Here is a 17,489-nt window from a genome sequence, read left to right as displayed (position 1 = left end):
AAAGTGGGGGTCCAAAGAAATCAAAAGGTTGGGAACCACTGCTATAGAAGGACTTTGAAAACTTGTTTTTCCCCTTTGACACTTAATATCACTTCCTCTTCAGTGTTTCAGTTGATTTCCAGTTGATTGGATCTAGCTCCAGTGTATCTTTTAGGTGATAATCATGCTCTACAAGTGACCTAAATAAATAAATAAAATAAAGAATAAAAAGCTGGTGCTGCACAGCTGGTGTAAGAGACTCTGGGCTGGTTATGGGAGAACACACGTGCATACTATGTGCGCACAAGGCTGAGCATAAGACACCAGCGTCTTGAGCAGCTATTAACTGTGGTATCTGCTCACACGTAGCCTGTCACAGAAGGTACTGTTCAGGGATTGGTACTCACATAGGGTAACCCTAAAACATGAGTGTGTATTCATAGTGTGGGTCTGTAATGCTTACAGAAGACCAGTGGTGCTCCTAAACTACAGCTTCTTAAGCCTACATGGTAAAGCAAAGTATGTATCTGGGGTAAGATATGTACACAAAGTATGAATTAAAGATCCCCAGTATTCCATATATACTTTATGTCACTTTAAGATTTGCCATATTTTACTGGCTCAGCTCATGATCAAATTCAATGCCTTTGTCTCCCATACAGAGCCAAGGTAATTACTCTGCTCCCCAGCAGAGGGATTAAAGTCCTCCTTACATATTATTAGAACAATTAATAGTGCTTGAGCCAGTTTCTTAAAAAGGTAGTGATGAGGATAAAATCTGAATCTCTTAATTAACTTGTCACACTGCACCTGATCTAGGAAAAACCAGGCCCTCTAGAAAAAAGGTGGAGAGCCAGACCGCTGGATCAAACATACAGGAGGGGTTTGCATTTGAAGTTTTGATGGCAAAAGCACAGGCACCTCTGTCATCAAGGGGCAGAGAGGAGGCTTTAAGGAGAGCTTTTCTTACAGACAACCAGTGCTGGGACAGGGGCTGGGAGATCACAAGGCTTGACCAGAGGTGACTGGCTTGTAAAACTTTCCCACCGTCACGTAAACACCCCTGGACAAGGGAGAGACATATGAAAATACATTGGACATGGGCACGATGACAATGCAAGGATGCTCAGCAGGAAGGTGAAGCTAGCAGGTGCCCGCAAGGATAGACTTTGACTCTAAGTGACCCTCAGGACTAGGATGGATCTCTCCATGCCCATTGGACCAGCATGAGGCCAGTGGAGGGTTACTCTGGGACTTTTTTGGACAAGCCTGGACTTCTCTAACACTTCCTGTGCATGGATTTCAGTCCTTGTTTTACCAGCTTCACCTTTCAAGGGCCCAGGAACTGAAGAGGGCACCACTTGGCAGGGCAGGAGTCTCAGTAGAGAGTTCACTTGCTGGCAGAGGAATTCTTTGATGACCCTTAGACTTCACACCAGGAGGCAAGCTTAGTCCAAGCCTTTGGAGATTCTTCACAAGCAAAAATATACCACAAAGTCCAGTCTTTGTCCTCTAACAGGCAGAAGCAGCAACTGCAGACCAACCCAGAAAAGCACAGTCACAGGCACAGGGGCAGTACTCCTCCTCCAGCTCTTCAGCTCTTCTTTGCAGAGGTTCCTCTTGAATCCAGAAATAATCTAAAAATATGGGGTTTTGGTTCCACTATTTATACCCCTTTCTACCTTTGAAGTAGGCAAACTTCAAAGGAAAGTCTCTGTTGTTCACAAGATCCTGCCTTGCTCAGGCCTGGCCCCAGACATACACCAGTGGGTTAGAGACTGCATTGTGTGAGGACAGGCTCAGCTCATTCAGGTGAAAGTGACTACTGCTCCCTCCACTCTAGCACAGATGGCTCATCAGGAAATGCAGGCTACACCACAGCCCCCTTTGTCTGACTGTCTATAAGGGAGTCACAAACAGCCAAACTGTCAGTCTGACCCAGACAGGGAACACACAAGCAGGCAGAGTCACAGAATCGTTTAAACAAGAATTACCCACTTTCTAAAAGTGGCATTTTCAAACAGACAATTGAAAAACCAACTTTACCAAAATATGTATTTTTAAATTGTAAGTTCAGGGACACCAAACTCCATATATTTCTCTCTGCTCCCAAAGTGAAACTGCTCTTAAAAGGCATGTAAAGGCAGCCCCCATGTTAACCTATGAGAGAGATAGGCCTTGCAAAAGTGAAAACCGAATTTGGCAATATTTCACTGTTTGGACATATAAAACACATCAGTATATGTCCCACCTTTAACATACACAACACCCTGCCCATGGGACTTCCTAGGGCCTACCTTAGGGGTGCCTTACATGTATAAAAAGGGAAGGTTTTGGCCTGGTAAGTGGGTACACCTGCCCGGTTTAATTTGGTAGACTGCACACTGACACTGTAGTGGCAGGTCTGAGACATGTTTACAGGGCTAATCATGTGGGTAGCACAATCAATGGAATCAAACCTAAGAATCTGACATCTGTTTTTTCCAGTGAACTGATAAGGCCTCTAGCCTTTACCAGTGTCTTGACACTATATACAGTACAGGCCTTCTGAATTGTGAATAAACCATCATGCAAACAGTTGTATAATTTCAAATATGTACACAATTACAGTTTGCCAAACAATATATCACCCCTCCCCACAAGAATCAGCAAAGTGAAATTCTGATTACTGGTTTTGTGAGAGTGGGTGACCAATACCTAAACCCTTTTCTGCTATCATAATCTGTGAGACTATATGTAACCAAATACCTTTCTACAGACTGTAACATAATGTGAGAACAGTAAACTTTTAGAGGCCTATTGGATTACGATATGATTTTCTAAAACATTATACCAGGCCTACTGTCTTTATGATAACTTTAAATAAAACATAGGTCAGACCCATGTCATCTAGCATAATATAACACTGCACACCATTTAAGCCAATTGCTGTTATCATTGGCTTGGAACCAGAATTAATTTAGGCCTAGTGTATGGTGTGTAAGATTTCCCACAAGGCAACTATCAGCCATATAGCCATAGATCTTGTTATATTCTGTGTATTCAGAGATCTTGTTAGATTCCCTGTAACAAAAAACTATCTGTAGGCTTTCATTCAGAGTAATGCATTACAATCCTCCCTTAAATGGCTACTGACTTTAATATATACTTTTCGCAATCAGTATGAATGTCCTACTCAATTTATCATACCTCTTCATAATTAACAATCAGGCCTACAGCCTTTATCATTGGCATTTCACCAAAACCAACTCAAGCCTTCTGTACTGAGTGTAAGCTTAATACAAGGTAAACTTTCAGCATGCAGTCATAAAAGTACAAATGTATGCACAGTTACAGTTTGAAAAGCAAAGTACTATGACCCTGATCCTCAAAGGTTTATCATTGGTTTAGCATTGTTTTTGTAGTGTTAAACTGATGCAAACTTTTCTTTGGCATCCACAAACCAACGAAAATAGGTATTTGTGTTGGTTTGTGTGGCAAAGTAATGCAAAGCAGCGTAAAATGCTGCTTTGCATTACTTTGCATCAAAGGGGTGTTACATGGATGGTTCATAGGTCTACCCGTGCTACCACCCATGCTTTTTCAGGCTAAAACCTATTCTGAAACATCAGAAGAAAGGGTTTAGTGTCAAAAATTAACACTTTTGAAAAGCAGGTGCTAAATGGAGAAATGTTTTTTATTTCTGTCTGTTTTTACGACTTTGCACGTGTGCTGCACAGTACATCACAAATACAAAGTAGGAAAAGCATTCCCACTGATCTAGGCACAGTATTTTTGTACAGGAAGGATCTCAGGCACACACCCTAGAACCATGGCAGGTGCCAGGGAGAAGGGAGGAGAGTGTCATTTCTATGTGAATATGGCGCTCTCCTACTCTCTCCTTGTAACGCAGTGCAGTATTTTTGACTGCTGCAATGAGCTGCCTGACATCTTTTAGAATCTGAGCCTAATTATCCTAAGCGAGACTAACAAGGTTTATTGCAGTGCATATCTTCAATTCCCATGTTTTGTTTGGGTGAATCACCAACACCAAAACCCTTGCTTTGTACAGTAATCTGTGAAATTCCAAGTAACAAAATACCTGTCTGCAGGCCCTGCCTGCAGGCTTTAGCTCAGCTAATAGCAAGTATGTTGTCTTAAACATGTTTTTCTCTCAATAGGTAGGCCAGACCTATTGGCTTTGTTATAACGTTTCATAATAAACAGATCAAATTTGACATGGCTTTTCTTAATGAACGACTGAAGCCTTTACCCTTTACCACTGGCTTTAAACTTTACCCCACACTGGCCTATTAAAGTGCAGATGAACTGGCAAATATCTTGTAATATGATTACAAATATGTATAAAAAGACAGCTTGCAAAGCAATATACAACCCTTTTCAAAAGGGCCTACCAAGAATCATCACAGTGAAAACCCTCAGGGCTTCTCAGAGTGGCAGGCAAACGCCATAACCCTTGCCTACTAAGGTAAACTAAGAGATTAAGGGGCATATTTATACTCCGTTTGCGCCGAATGTGCATAAATTTTTTTGACGCACTTTCAGCGCAAACGTTGACCCATATTTAAACCCTGACGCCCGATCCAGCGCACCAGGAAAATGGCGCTATGTGCGCCAGTTTTTGGAAGCGGCACCCCGCCCTGCGTTAATGACATGCAGGGTAGGCGTTCCCATCCAAAAACAGACGCACATAGCGGTGCGTGGTATTTATGCTCCAGGGCAAAAATCACTCCCGCGCGGCAGGCGGCGCAAAAAAATGGCGCAAAGCACGAATAGCGTGAAATTTTAACGCCTGGGTCAGGGCAGGCGTTAAAATGGGGCAAACACACCTGTACTTAATCAGAACACACAGAACAAACAACAGAGCAGCAGAGCAGGATAAACAGGATAAACAACACATACACCACAATAGCAACACCTAGACAGGAACACACTGAGGTACTCACATCACTAGCCATGTGTCACAAGTCACCATTGAACCTCTCACACATTTGAATTTACTCCACAGCTTAGTGTGAAGACATTCATGACTGTGGTTGCCTAAATGTCACCTTGCAAATTGGAAGTCTCACAATAACCTGTACACTAATACAATGCATAACTTTTAAGGGATGGGATGGCCTGGGTATGTTCATATGAACGTTTCTAATACCCTTTCATGTTTCAACTCTGCATGGAACTATCATCACACCTCCAGTGAGGACACACGGACACCTGTGTCACAAGTCACAATGCAAGGGAGGGCACACTGTACTTGAGAAACCAATACATCCTGCTGACAAACAGTTAGACAACAAACACTTGCTCAGCCAAGGAAAAAAAACAATGCCAAAGTTTCCACCAACAACCATAGGTTGTCACATTAGTACACAAAATAGTCACAGACAACACAACACAACACAACTACTGCCATCAAAGATACGTACAACAGTGCCTCCTACATCTAATTGATACCATTCTGTGTTTCTCTTTCAGCTGATCAGGGGTATGGCATCCAGCCTTGGCTAATGACACCATATGGGAACCCAAATACTGCTGCTGAGCGGGCATACAATGACGCCCACAAGAGGACACGCAGCATTGTGGAGAGGACCTTTGGGATCCTAAAGTCAAGGTTCCGCTGCCTTGACATCACTGGCGGAAGCCTACTATACTCCCCAGAGATGGTCTGCAAGATCATACTCACTTGTGCCATATTACACAATATTTGTGTAAAAAGGAACATTCCCCTCCTTGAACCGGACCCAGACATGCCTGAGGATGATGATGAGGAGGATGCTGGCCTGCAACAGGAGGGGGAACAACCTAACACCGCAGCAGGAGTGCGTAGGCGCCAACAGCTTGTGAACAATTTTTTTACTTAAGTTATTATAATCACTTGTATTCCACACTTGTAAATAAACACAGATAACAAACACCACATCATGCTTTGGCCTATTCATTTCTGACCACCTTTAGTTTGAAATAGCTGAAGATGAATGTCGTCTCATTGATCAAGAATGCCATTAAAATTCATCACACCAAAAATAAACATCACAACTGTATGCACAGAGGGTAGGATGTGACATGTTACATTGCCATACACAGAGCCCAACAAGAGTACAAATGTGACAATTACACATGCCGGATCCAAACAACTGAAACAGTCTCTCATCCAGCCCAAAATTGGAGATCATTTGAAAGTCACATCACACGTGTTCAGAGACAGGGTGGGACCATCCATGTGTACGTGAACATGTCATCAATGGCTTCTCTCAAGTGTATGATGTGAGCAATACACAATTGCAACAACATCAGCTGCCACTAACTCAGGAGGAGACCTTGAAGTTACAGTGACAACATACACACAGACAGGTCATACTAGATCCACATTCCCACACACATGTACACATATGTCATACAACCAACCTAATATTTGAAAGTAGACCATCACAGTTGTGTCCCAGTTTGAACCTAGCAGGAAGATTGTAACATGACACTAAACCAGTTTATGCAGAAAGGGACACAGACAAGCAAAACAATCTTCGCATTATCACATCGTGAACGCTGAGAGTCTTGCAAACTTAGTCATATGAAAATGGTATGCAACTTAGCTCCAAATCATCATTACTGCAAACGTCAAATGGGCTAATGAGATGAATGAATGGTCAACAGTCATTCATACCATATGGCCTTACATTCGCCCGCTGCTGCAGGTTTGCCATGATATGATAAAAATACTCCATGGATACAGTAGCTATTCTGGATGGTCAAATCCTAGGGTGCTGGGGGCCTAACTCCACCTCTACCACCCCCAAAACATACAAGAATCATGTACTTGTGAACTAAACACATGCATAAGGCACATGTGTGGCCTCCATGTCACAAGTCCTACACAAATATGAAACACAAAATCATAATGGGACATGGTCAGCCCCATAAAAACTGAAAGTGACTCTCCCACTCCTTGTTAGGACGACAGATAAAAGCATCCCCATCATAAAGGTGGGCACATTTTGGAGACGGAATACATAATGGTATCAAAAACATCATTTCAAAATAGCCATCAGCAATAACACCAAATATGTTGTCAAATATGGTCAATACATTAGTTAACGTATCCCAAACATCACAGTGTGAAGGCCGTCTATACATAAAAGTACGGACATTTGTCATATACAAACACAAATGTGTCTCACATCGCACCGTTTGACCATGACAAATCACCTTTCCAAAGCTAAACACATGAAGACATTTGGATAAATTTGCTCCATATTCTACGCATACAGCATGGCCGTCATAATTTGTTCACGTACATGAGTGCACACAATGCAGAGTCAGATACAAATGTATCCAAAAGTGTCTTGATCTTTCGCCTTCAAATATTATTTACATCCACAATATTTTTGACTCTGCATCATGTGCACTACTGTACGTGTAAAAAAAACGACGCCCATGATGTATGCGTGGTGAAATTGACGCTACATGCACAATATATTGGTCATTTCATGTACAGTATTAATTATTAATATTCATATCATATTTTTTCACTCCGCATCATGTGCACCACTGTACGTGTAAAAAAAACGACGCCCATGATGTATGCATGGTGAAATTGACGCTACATGCACAATATGTTGGTCATTTCATGTACAGTATTAATTATTAATATTCATATCATATTTTTTCACTCCGCATCATGTGCACCACTGTACGTGTAAAAAAAACGACGCCCATGATGTATGCGTGGTGAAATTGACGCTACATGCACAATATGTTGGTCATTTCATGTACAGTATTAATTATTAATATTCATAACATATTTTTTCACTCCGCATCATGTGCACCACTGTACGTGTAAAAAAAACGACGCCCATGATGTATGCGTGGTGAAATTGACGCTACATGCACAATATATTGGTCATTTCATGTACAGTATTAATTATTAATATTCATATCATATTTTTTCACTCCGCATCATGTGCACCACTGTACGTGTAAAAAAAACAACGCCCATGATGTATGCGTGGTGAAATTGACGCTACATGCACAAAATATTGGTCATTTCATGTACAGTATTAATTATTAATATTCATATCATATTTTTTCACTCCGCATCATGTGCACCACTGTACGTGTAAAAAAAACGACGCCCATGATGTATGCGTGGTGAAATTGACGCTACATGCACAAAATATTGGTCATTTCATGTACAGTATTAATTATTAATATTCATATCATATTTTTTCACTCCGCATCATGTGCACCACTGTACGTGTAAAAAAAACGACGCCCATGATGTGTGCGTGGTGAAATTGACGCTACATGCACAATATATTGGTCATTTCATGTACAGTATTAATTATTAATATTCATATCATATTTTTTCACTCCGCATCATGTGCACCACTGTACGTGTAAAAAAAACGACGCCCATGATGTATGCGTGGTGAAATTGACGCTACATGCACAATATGTTGGTCATTTCATGTACAGTATTAATTATTAATATTCATATCATATTTTTTCACTCCGCATCATGTGCACCACTGTACGTGTAAAAAAAACCACGCCCATGATGTATGCGTGGTGAAATTGACGCTACATGCACAATATGTTGGTCATTTCATGTACAGTATTAATTATTAATATTCATAACATATTTTTTCACTCCGCATCATGTGCACTGTAATGCGTCATAAAAAATTGACGCACAACTGTGTATGCGTGAAAATATGACGCATAACGGGAAAATAAAAACGGCGGCCATTTTATGCAGGAAGTGATGTAATAGGATATCCTGTTTACAAAATCTGTACTGGGAGGTAACTTTCACTTTCACTTTGCAGTCTCAGATTTCTCTAGACTGTGTGGTTGTGTGAAAGGTGTTGTCGTGTGTTTTACTGCTCTAGTGTCCTGTGTGCCTTGTATTTTGTCTTAGTGTCAATCTATTATTCTTGTATCACATTGTCTCAGTCTGTTTAGTGTTATTTTGTCTATACCTGTGATAGTTTGTATTGTCTGTGGGAGTCTGTTGTGGGTAGCATAGTTTGGGGGGTTAGTTGGGCTATTTTTCTACTTCTCCTTTTTCTTTCACACCTCTACCTTTCCCCATTTCCCCCTTTATATTTTATATTTTGTTGGTACATTCTTATCCCTCTCAATATGTCAGGTAGGCCTCGCCTGTCCAGGATGGGGGAAGACGAATTGGGGGGGTTCATATGGCTCGTAAGCCATTTCCTCCCACTAATGCTGGAAGCTGGGGGCCGTGTGATACAGGGGTATCACACGGAGGCCAGGAAAATCCGGTGGGAGAAGGTGCGCCATCACCTGGTCCGGGTCTATGGGAGTCTCAGGAATGTACACCAACTCAAGCACCGCTGGGCAGATCTGATCACCAGGGAACAGGACCTGCTGGACCACCTGGGACTCCAGATTGGTGGCCATGTTGGTGAGTAAAAAACAATTACATGGGAATGACAGAAATCGGTGTGTGAACATGTGATGATTGTTAGCGAATCTGCAAAATAAGTAGCTGAGTGTGTGTAATGCCAGGGAAACCTAGGCCCATGGTTATACACATTAATCCCCATTCTTGCAACACATGTACACGCAATGACAGCTTTATAAATTCAACATCTATTTGTATTATGCTAAGTCGCCCCCTCTCTGCGTCCCAAAATGTTTCAAATGCTGCGCTACAAAGGTATACATATGTGTCCTAATGTGTATTTGTTGCAGAATGTGTATGAAGACCTATGCTACCAGTCCGATGGAAATTTTTGCAACACATACCAGATGCCTGTAGCTGCATGTAATGTAGTGTTGCCTTTGTGTCAGAAAAGCAACACGTGAACGGCTCCATTTGTACTCCACTGGTCATAATGGCCAGTGAGTACGTCATGTAGAAACAACATACCTACATATGCAGACGCCATAGCTAGACAGAAAATTGGAAACACATGATGATGCTATACATGTGTGTTGCCGTCACGTCACATGAAGTTAGTCATGTTGTTCACACATATGTCACATGTGTGTCTGTTTGCTGTCTGTTGACCCTGTCCAAATAGCCTGTTTAATTGTGAGTGGTCATGCAGTCCTCATGGAACCAGTTTTGGAATGTCTCTCAGGGATGCACATGCTGAGATGTATGGATAACATTATTGTTGGGGCATACTAATGGAGGATTAACTTGGACGACACCTGACTGTCTTGACCACTGCATGAGTGTAGTAGGGTGTGACACTGGAGCAGGAGACTCATCCAATGTTAATGTTGAATACAAAGTGATCCATGCAGGATGAGCATGTGTGAAAGTCTATCATTACCATGTCATTTTCACACAGTGTCATTGTAACAGAAATCTTTTGTCCGTTCACCCAGTCTGAGTATAATCTTTGTTTCATGCTTTACAGGTGGACCAGCCCCGTACACCGTGGGAGAGGTGGCCCATTTTGACGACCCCGATACCTACAGTGAGTGTCGCCTGAGTGCTATTTACATTGTTTGGTAATGACGCATGATGGATTACTGTGTGTTCAAGAGAATTCATGATTTGATGGGCTGGCCGTTCATTGGCTTTGTTCTTTTAGTGTGATATCAAATTAGAATTATGTTTCTGCAAAGCAATACGTAGTCATCTCTCAGATTGAGGGGCTGTAGCCCATTCAATTATGGCGGCAATTGGGAATGGTATGACTCATTTCGAATAGACTGGTCAATGTTAGACTTGGTCAGGGACTTGCCATGAACTGAGTCTGCATATCAGACTGACAGTCTCCCAGATAGCTTAGGCACATGGCATTGATGACAAGTGCTTCTTCCTAGTTGAGGATGGACTGTGTACACTGTAGGTTGGATCTTCCATGGGCATGTACTTCCACAAGGTGAACTCGAAGTGTGTGTGACTTGAGTGCAATGCCCTAGGTGTTCAGTTCAATCATGTGAATGGGTGTACTACCTCCCCTGTGTGTGTTGTTAAACAAGCCTCACTAATAGTATGTTATGTTGGGCTAAGTCATAACATTTTGACATGTGTGGACCTGGGATGTGACAAGGTTGGGCTGACTACAACGTGTTGCTAGCCCTTCATAGGTGTTGTGTGTGAAGGCACATAATTGTTGCACTTTCTGTACACTCCTGGGTGTGCATTGAACATGGGATTGTTGGTTGTTCTTCCCACACCACCCACAAAGACTGGGATGTTACTGTGAAACAGGGTACCTAGGACTGTAGCAACCAGTATGTTACACGTACTTAACACCTTTTGTGACTTGAGTTAGTACCTTGGGCCAGAGTGAGAAAAATGTCTACACGTTGCAAATGGCATAAATATCTGTGTGGGATTTGCAAACGTCTGTTTCCTAATCCAAAATGTCTTTGGTGGTCATGTACATATGAGTAAAATGCTTTTCAAAATTGATATAATGAAGGGTTTTACCAGACCTACTTGCAAATCACAGTGGTAGGCAATCCCATTTGCAACCGAGTACGTGGTTGCAAAGTGAGTAGCTGTTATCATCCACTTGAAGTGGATGGTAACCACCTTGCTGACTGGAAGGGGTCCTCATTGTAAAGCTTCAGCCTTTGTGAGTGGACTAAAAAAATCCTGCGCAAAAAAGCCAGTGGTCTAAGGGACCAATAATTACCGTGAAAATTTCCAAGTACAATTGTTGTGATTTAAAAATAATTGCAGCTCATTTTTCTTTCCGGTAAACGGCCTACACTTGGGGAGAAATAACTTGCTTAATTTAAAAACAGTCACGTCTATGGAGTTCTGCTGGTCCCAGCAGGCCACCATCCCCGTGAGTGCCCATGTTGCTAAGGTGGGGCAACTTGGAACCCACATCATTGATGTTCATGAGGTGGGTTTTAGGGACCCCATAGCGACTCGCAGACGGTGTCAGAGACACCGTTCTGCTTTGCAATTTGCTAGTTGATTTTCCTAAATTCCTACATCTGACACCTAGGGGTTTATTCTAACTTTGGAGGAGGTGTTAATCCGTCCCAAAAGTGACGGAAAAGTGACGGATTTACCACCAGCCGTATTATGAGTCCATTATATCCTATGGAACTCGTAATACGGCTGGTGGTATATCCGTCACTTTACCGTCACTTTTGGGATGGATTAACACTCCTCCAAAGTTAGAATAACCCCCCTAGTGTGGACACATGATTCTGGGCCAGGGGTTCAATCTTAGCACACAACTAATTAAAAATGCTATTGAGTGAGGAGTGTGAGTGTAATCACATAGAATGACATATGTACTGAAGTCAGTATGCGGAAGAGCTGGTGCCATAATGTCAAATGCCTTAGGTATGATTTGGATGAGTAGTTTAGGGTGATGTCATCCATCATGTAGAGACATGGATATGCTAGGTGTGATATGACCTTAGGGATACATGATTCACATGTACTTCCTCTGAGCATTTCCGTGAACTATGTTGTAACAATTGCTGCATACAATATATTTATAGTAATGGACAAATGAGCCATTGTGGGATTCAACCCACTGTAAATTCAATGCTCAATATTTCCCTTTTCTCTTCACAGCTGCAAACCTGAGTGCCGCAGAGCGCAACCATTTTGAGCACAGGGCAATGAGGTACAGGCACATCCTGCAGGTGCAGTGTGGGTATCGGAGGATGGCCCGCAGATACAATTCCGATCGGGACTCCGGGGCGTGGTATGCCACACCACAGGCTCCACCAACGGTGCCACCTACAACCACCAGGTCTGCCGAAGGGGACCCAGCGACGGACCAGCCATCTTCCTCAAGACCTGGACCCAGCCGTGTGTTGGGAGCAGGGCTGTCCCGTGGCCACTCCACTCCAGCGACAATCTCCACCTCCACCGGCACGCAGACCAGCAGTGACCCTCCAATTGACCCTGCAGTCTTCCAGGCATTGTCTAGGAAACTGGACAGCTTAATTCAAAAGGTGGACAACCTGACGGAGGACATGGCGGAGGTTAAAAAGAAGGTGCGCTCCATCCGGCGCACACTTCAGAGGGCAAATCTTTAGTTATTTTGCCCTCCTGAACTTTTACCCCTCCCCTCTCCCCTCTTTCCTCTTTTCATACTGTTAGTTGGGTTTGGGGGGTTAGTTATAGGATAAGTATAGGTAATTAGCTTAGTTAGTGTTAGGTAAGAGGGTGGGGGGTCCTTATACTTTCTATCTAATATTTTTGTGTGGGTGGGGGGCAATGTTGGGATTCCTGTTTAATAAAAAAAATATATATATATATGTTTGTTTAGGATAGTATAGTATGTGTGTAGGTTAGTAAGTGTTGTCCTGCATGTGTCTTGTCTCTTAATGGTGGGTGGGGGGTTGATATTTAGATCGTTTCGTTACATGTGTAGAGTAAGTTTAGCTTAGGTTAGTTAGGGACAGTTGTGGGTTAGTAGTAGTCAGGTTAGATTAGTGTAGGTTTACCTTTCCCTTAGTTGCCTCTTTTATTACTACTTTTAAATAAAAATGTTGTTAACCCTTTACCTGATGCGTTAGGTGCTACCTTTTCATGGCCTTGACATCAGTGTAGCAGAAATGTTAAGTATGACATTTGTGTTCCATGCTCCCTATCCCCAGGCTTATGAGGTTTAACATGCCAGCTACCCGTGTGCTAACTTGGTAAGTATCCACCATGTTGGAGAGCCACCATTGGTAGTGTGCATTGATCATCAAGGTTTGGGGTTGGTATGTATCCTACTTCACAAAGAGTGCTTCCAGACTTTTTATTGTAGGTAAATAGATAGGTCGGACAGCATTGTGAAGTTCAGGGAGAGCTTTATAGATGATGATTTGTTCACACTCTTGTCTTGTTGCTATCATTGCTGACCTACATCATGTGTGTACTGATTCAGCATGACTTTCCTTCATGGAAGTATACGCCGTAAGGGTGATTGATGCAGTGTAATTTGTTTATCATTCCTTTCATTCTACAGCATAATTTCAAATTTTAGTATTGCATGGTGCCTACATTTCTCAGCCACCATTAGTTGTGTAGAATAGCTATAGATGGTGCATCATTCTGTCCAACACAGCATGATTGTGTGTGCTTAGTCCCTTCATCAGTTATTTTCCTCAGTATAGTAAAGCTATGATGCAATCCTGGCCACTGCACAGATGATTCAGTATACATGAAATCAGGACAGTAGTATAGAGAATCGACATGGTTTCCACACAGCCACTTTGGAGTTATCTACTGCACAGTTGAATTTTGAAATGACACAGAGACACAATAGGTGTGCAAGTGATATTTATTTATAAGTGGTGTTGTGCAAAATGTCCATTCACCATGTTTGCTGACTCCTTTCTGGTGCATTATTACATGGTGATCCTACAGAAGGGGTGTGGATGATGCTCCTGACATGCTGGGGTGATGTCACAGACAGTGCAGAGGAACATGAAATGCCAAATGGTAGGAGAGAAACATTCACTGGCAAGGTGGACAAGTCAGACAGTGGATTGCCGAACAGTCATTGAGGTTAGTTGTAGTGAGACTGGCATGTGTCAAAACGTAGGACCTTGGTCAGAGTAGGGCATGGTGCAGGGACTAGGGCTTCCGGGTACTCTTGCGTGTGAATGTTATCTGTTCCATGTCTTCTTCTTCTGATGTGTGTGTTGCCTGGTGTGTCCTTGTTGTTGTTGGTTGTGAAGGGGCAACACACACCTCAGTGTTAGAAGACATGGAGGCAGACATCCCGGGGGCTGATCCCTGTTGAGTAAGGAAGGGCAGTACTGCAGCAAGGAGGGCCTGCTGGTTTTTCAGAATGGCAGCCACATCCCGATGGTAGGCAGCCAGGTCGGCCCTGAGGGGTTCTATGTTGCATTCGTGCACACGTTGAGCGGCTTGCAGTTTGAGTTGTTGTGTCAACTGGATGACAGCTGTGCCAATTTCCTTCAGTGTTTTTTAAATGTCCTCCAAGAGAAAATTTCTGGCTTGCATTGCAGCTGCCTGATCAGCAGTTGACAACATGCACGAACGCACCCCCTCAAGGCTGGCTGCCATATTTTGCATCCCCACCCGCACCTCCTTGGCCAGCTCCTGCTGGACCCCAACGACAGTTCTTTCGAAGCTGGTGCCAGTGTCGTCAGAGTCCTCAGCTGTGTTGGAGCTGGCAGGTCTTACAATTGGGGTGGCGGGTGGTTCTACTGTGGTGGCTGCTTCTTCTGTGCTCCTCCTTGTGACTGAAGGTGGGGTTTGGAGGCTTTCAAGGACCATGTCAATGGTCTCTTGTGGGAGGTTGATGGTGTCGTCATCCATGTCATCAGGGAACTCATGGACAGGCAGATCAGCAGGAGATCCGTGTTCCTCTGCAATGAAACAGGGTACAATTAGTGTGTCTGTGTTGTGACAATTTTGCAGTAAGATACAAGCCTTTGGATGCCTTAACATTGTACTCTGTGTTTGTCTAGGTATCTGCTGTCCGTCATAGGGCATTGTTGTAGGCCTATGGCCCACCTGTGTGTCACATGTTTGACATGGATCTTTCAGACATGTCTGCCAGGTCGCCTATAGGTGTTGCTTTGTAATTATTTAGGAATAGGTGTTTTTTTCTCCTACTCCTCACTCGGTGTTTCACTATTGTTATGGAGGGACATTTTGTAGGGTGGGCTCTCATTATCCAACATGTGATTCTTGGCTTTCTAGGCAGCAGGATAGCTAATGGTGTGGGGGACTAAGTTTGACCCACTTGAAAATAACTCTGTCACCCAGATATTCAATTTAGCTAAGACTAACTAGCAGTGCCTCTGGTCTCCCACATCAAAGGAATGTTTAGACATCCGAGCGCATGACATCTTTGGAACTTCTCAGGGAAGTGGTGGTCACTCAGGTCCTACACATTTGTATCTTTTCCGGTAGGTTCCCATACACAAATGACATAGACAGTATTAGTTTGATATGAAGTTTCATTGTACAACTGACCTGTAGGAATTTAGGTGTGAGCCCCATTTACACAAACAATACACACTGTTAGAATTGAAATAGTCCGCAGGAGAGTAATACATTAGTACACAGCTTTCATGGTGCCTAACTGTTTCTACTCTCCCCCTGCATGTTCTATGTATAGCACAGCTTGTTAAGTTTGGAGGTTGCCTGTCAGAATCACAGGGGAGACATCATCCCTCATATCAGAGGAATGGGCTAGGATCTGGTTGTGCATCAGCAGCAAGGCAGGCAGCATCTAGTTGTTATTTTCTGTTTGGAAACTCCCCCATGCGTGTCTTGGGACAAGGGAGTGAATGTAAAAGACATATGTCATGGTGATGACAAAGTTTCCCTAAGCAGGAATGCCAAACCTTGACCCCTACCACATCTATCAGCAACGTACCAGACGGTATCCTTGACTGGGGCACAGAGTGAATATGTTCTGGCAAACTCCAGTGCAGAAGTAGGCAAAACAGTGTGATTTGACTAATTGACAACACCTTAGGACTGACTATTTGCTACATTAACTGATAGGAAGGGCAATGAGAATCATTTAGTGCAAATTGCTCTGAGGCACTTAGATGTGAGCAAAAGAGTATAAGTACATTCAGGGTAAGATGCACAAAGGCCTCCAGCCTGAGGCTAATGCGCAAAGTATACGTTTCACTTGCCACACTACACTTTGACTGACTGTGGGTGTTGTGACTGCCCTGCCAGCACACTTGCCTCTCAGGTCCTGCCCCATACACTTTTTATTCACATTGCATGATCTGTACATGTAACGTGGCATTACCTATGCATGTCAATGTTAGGATGTGGTATGGATGTAAACATTCTTGATGTTTTGAGATGATGTTGGGTGATGTGTTTTGAATTGGATTGGCCTGTTTATCGTATGAAGGTCCTATTTGTTTGTCCGACTTTGCAGGTGTGTTTAAGTGACCAGTTGCCTGTGTCCCCTCCTCAATGTTGTTGTCTGAGCAGTATGACATTAGTGATGTAGCCTTGTTAGCCAGGCACGTGAGGGACCCTGACGTATGCAGCATGTGTGTATCGTTAGTGCTGTGTGGCTCCTATTGCTGTTTACTTAGGCTTATGTATGTGTCAGTTATGGACATTCGGCATTTGAGTGTACTGGTACCTTTGTCTTATTTCTAGGAGTAATTGCAGATGTCACCCTCACCCCCTAATTTAGGTATGTATGTTCCAGGGTGGGGTTTCTGCCATTTGGTACTATAGCTGCACAGAGATGAGAGGTGTTATTGTCAACTGTGTTTGCAGTTAAGTTACAGTTGTTGTATTTGCTACTGCATTACAGATAGGGACCTAGTTGATGTAGAATAGATTTTGAAATACAAGTGCCTGGATGTGGATTTGAGGTAGTGTCCTTCCCACCTGTCACTGCTTTCCCTTGGCTCTCTTGTTGTAATTACAGGATGTCCCCGTGGGACTGTTGTGGTTGCTGTATTTTGTCGTGCCCCAGCTTCGGTCAGTACTGGGCATGCCCCCCTGCCTTGCCCCTTTCCCCATGCCACTTCATATATGTGCTGACTTACATGCATTGTGTAGTAGGTATCCCCCCCCTGCTTACAGTCCC

General features: G+C 43.1%; 1 protein-coding gene across 1 annotated transcript in view; it reads right to left on the bottom strand.

The window, feature by feature from the left end:
* KYNU (kynureninase) overlaps positions 1–17,489 on the bottom strand; it is a 915,617-nt gene that overhangs the window by 790,539 nt on the left and 107,589 nt on the right. The gene's annotated exons all lie outside the window — the stretch shown is intronic.

This window comes from Pleurodeles waltl, chromosome 3_1 (genome assembly GCF_031143425.1).
Source record: "Pleurodeles waltl isolate 20211129_DDA chromosome 3_1, aPleWal1.hap1.20221129, whole genome shotgun sequence".
Classification (NCBI taxonomy): domain Eukaryota; kingdom Metazoa; phylum Chordata; class Amphibia; order Caudata; family Salamandridae; genus Pleurodeles; species Pleurodeles waltl.
Note: the sequence above shows the minus strand (reverse complement) of the source record. Positions and strands in the feature narration are given on the sequence as shown.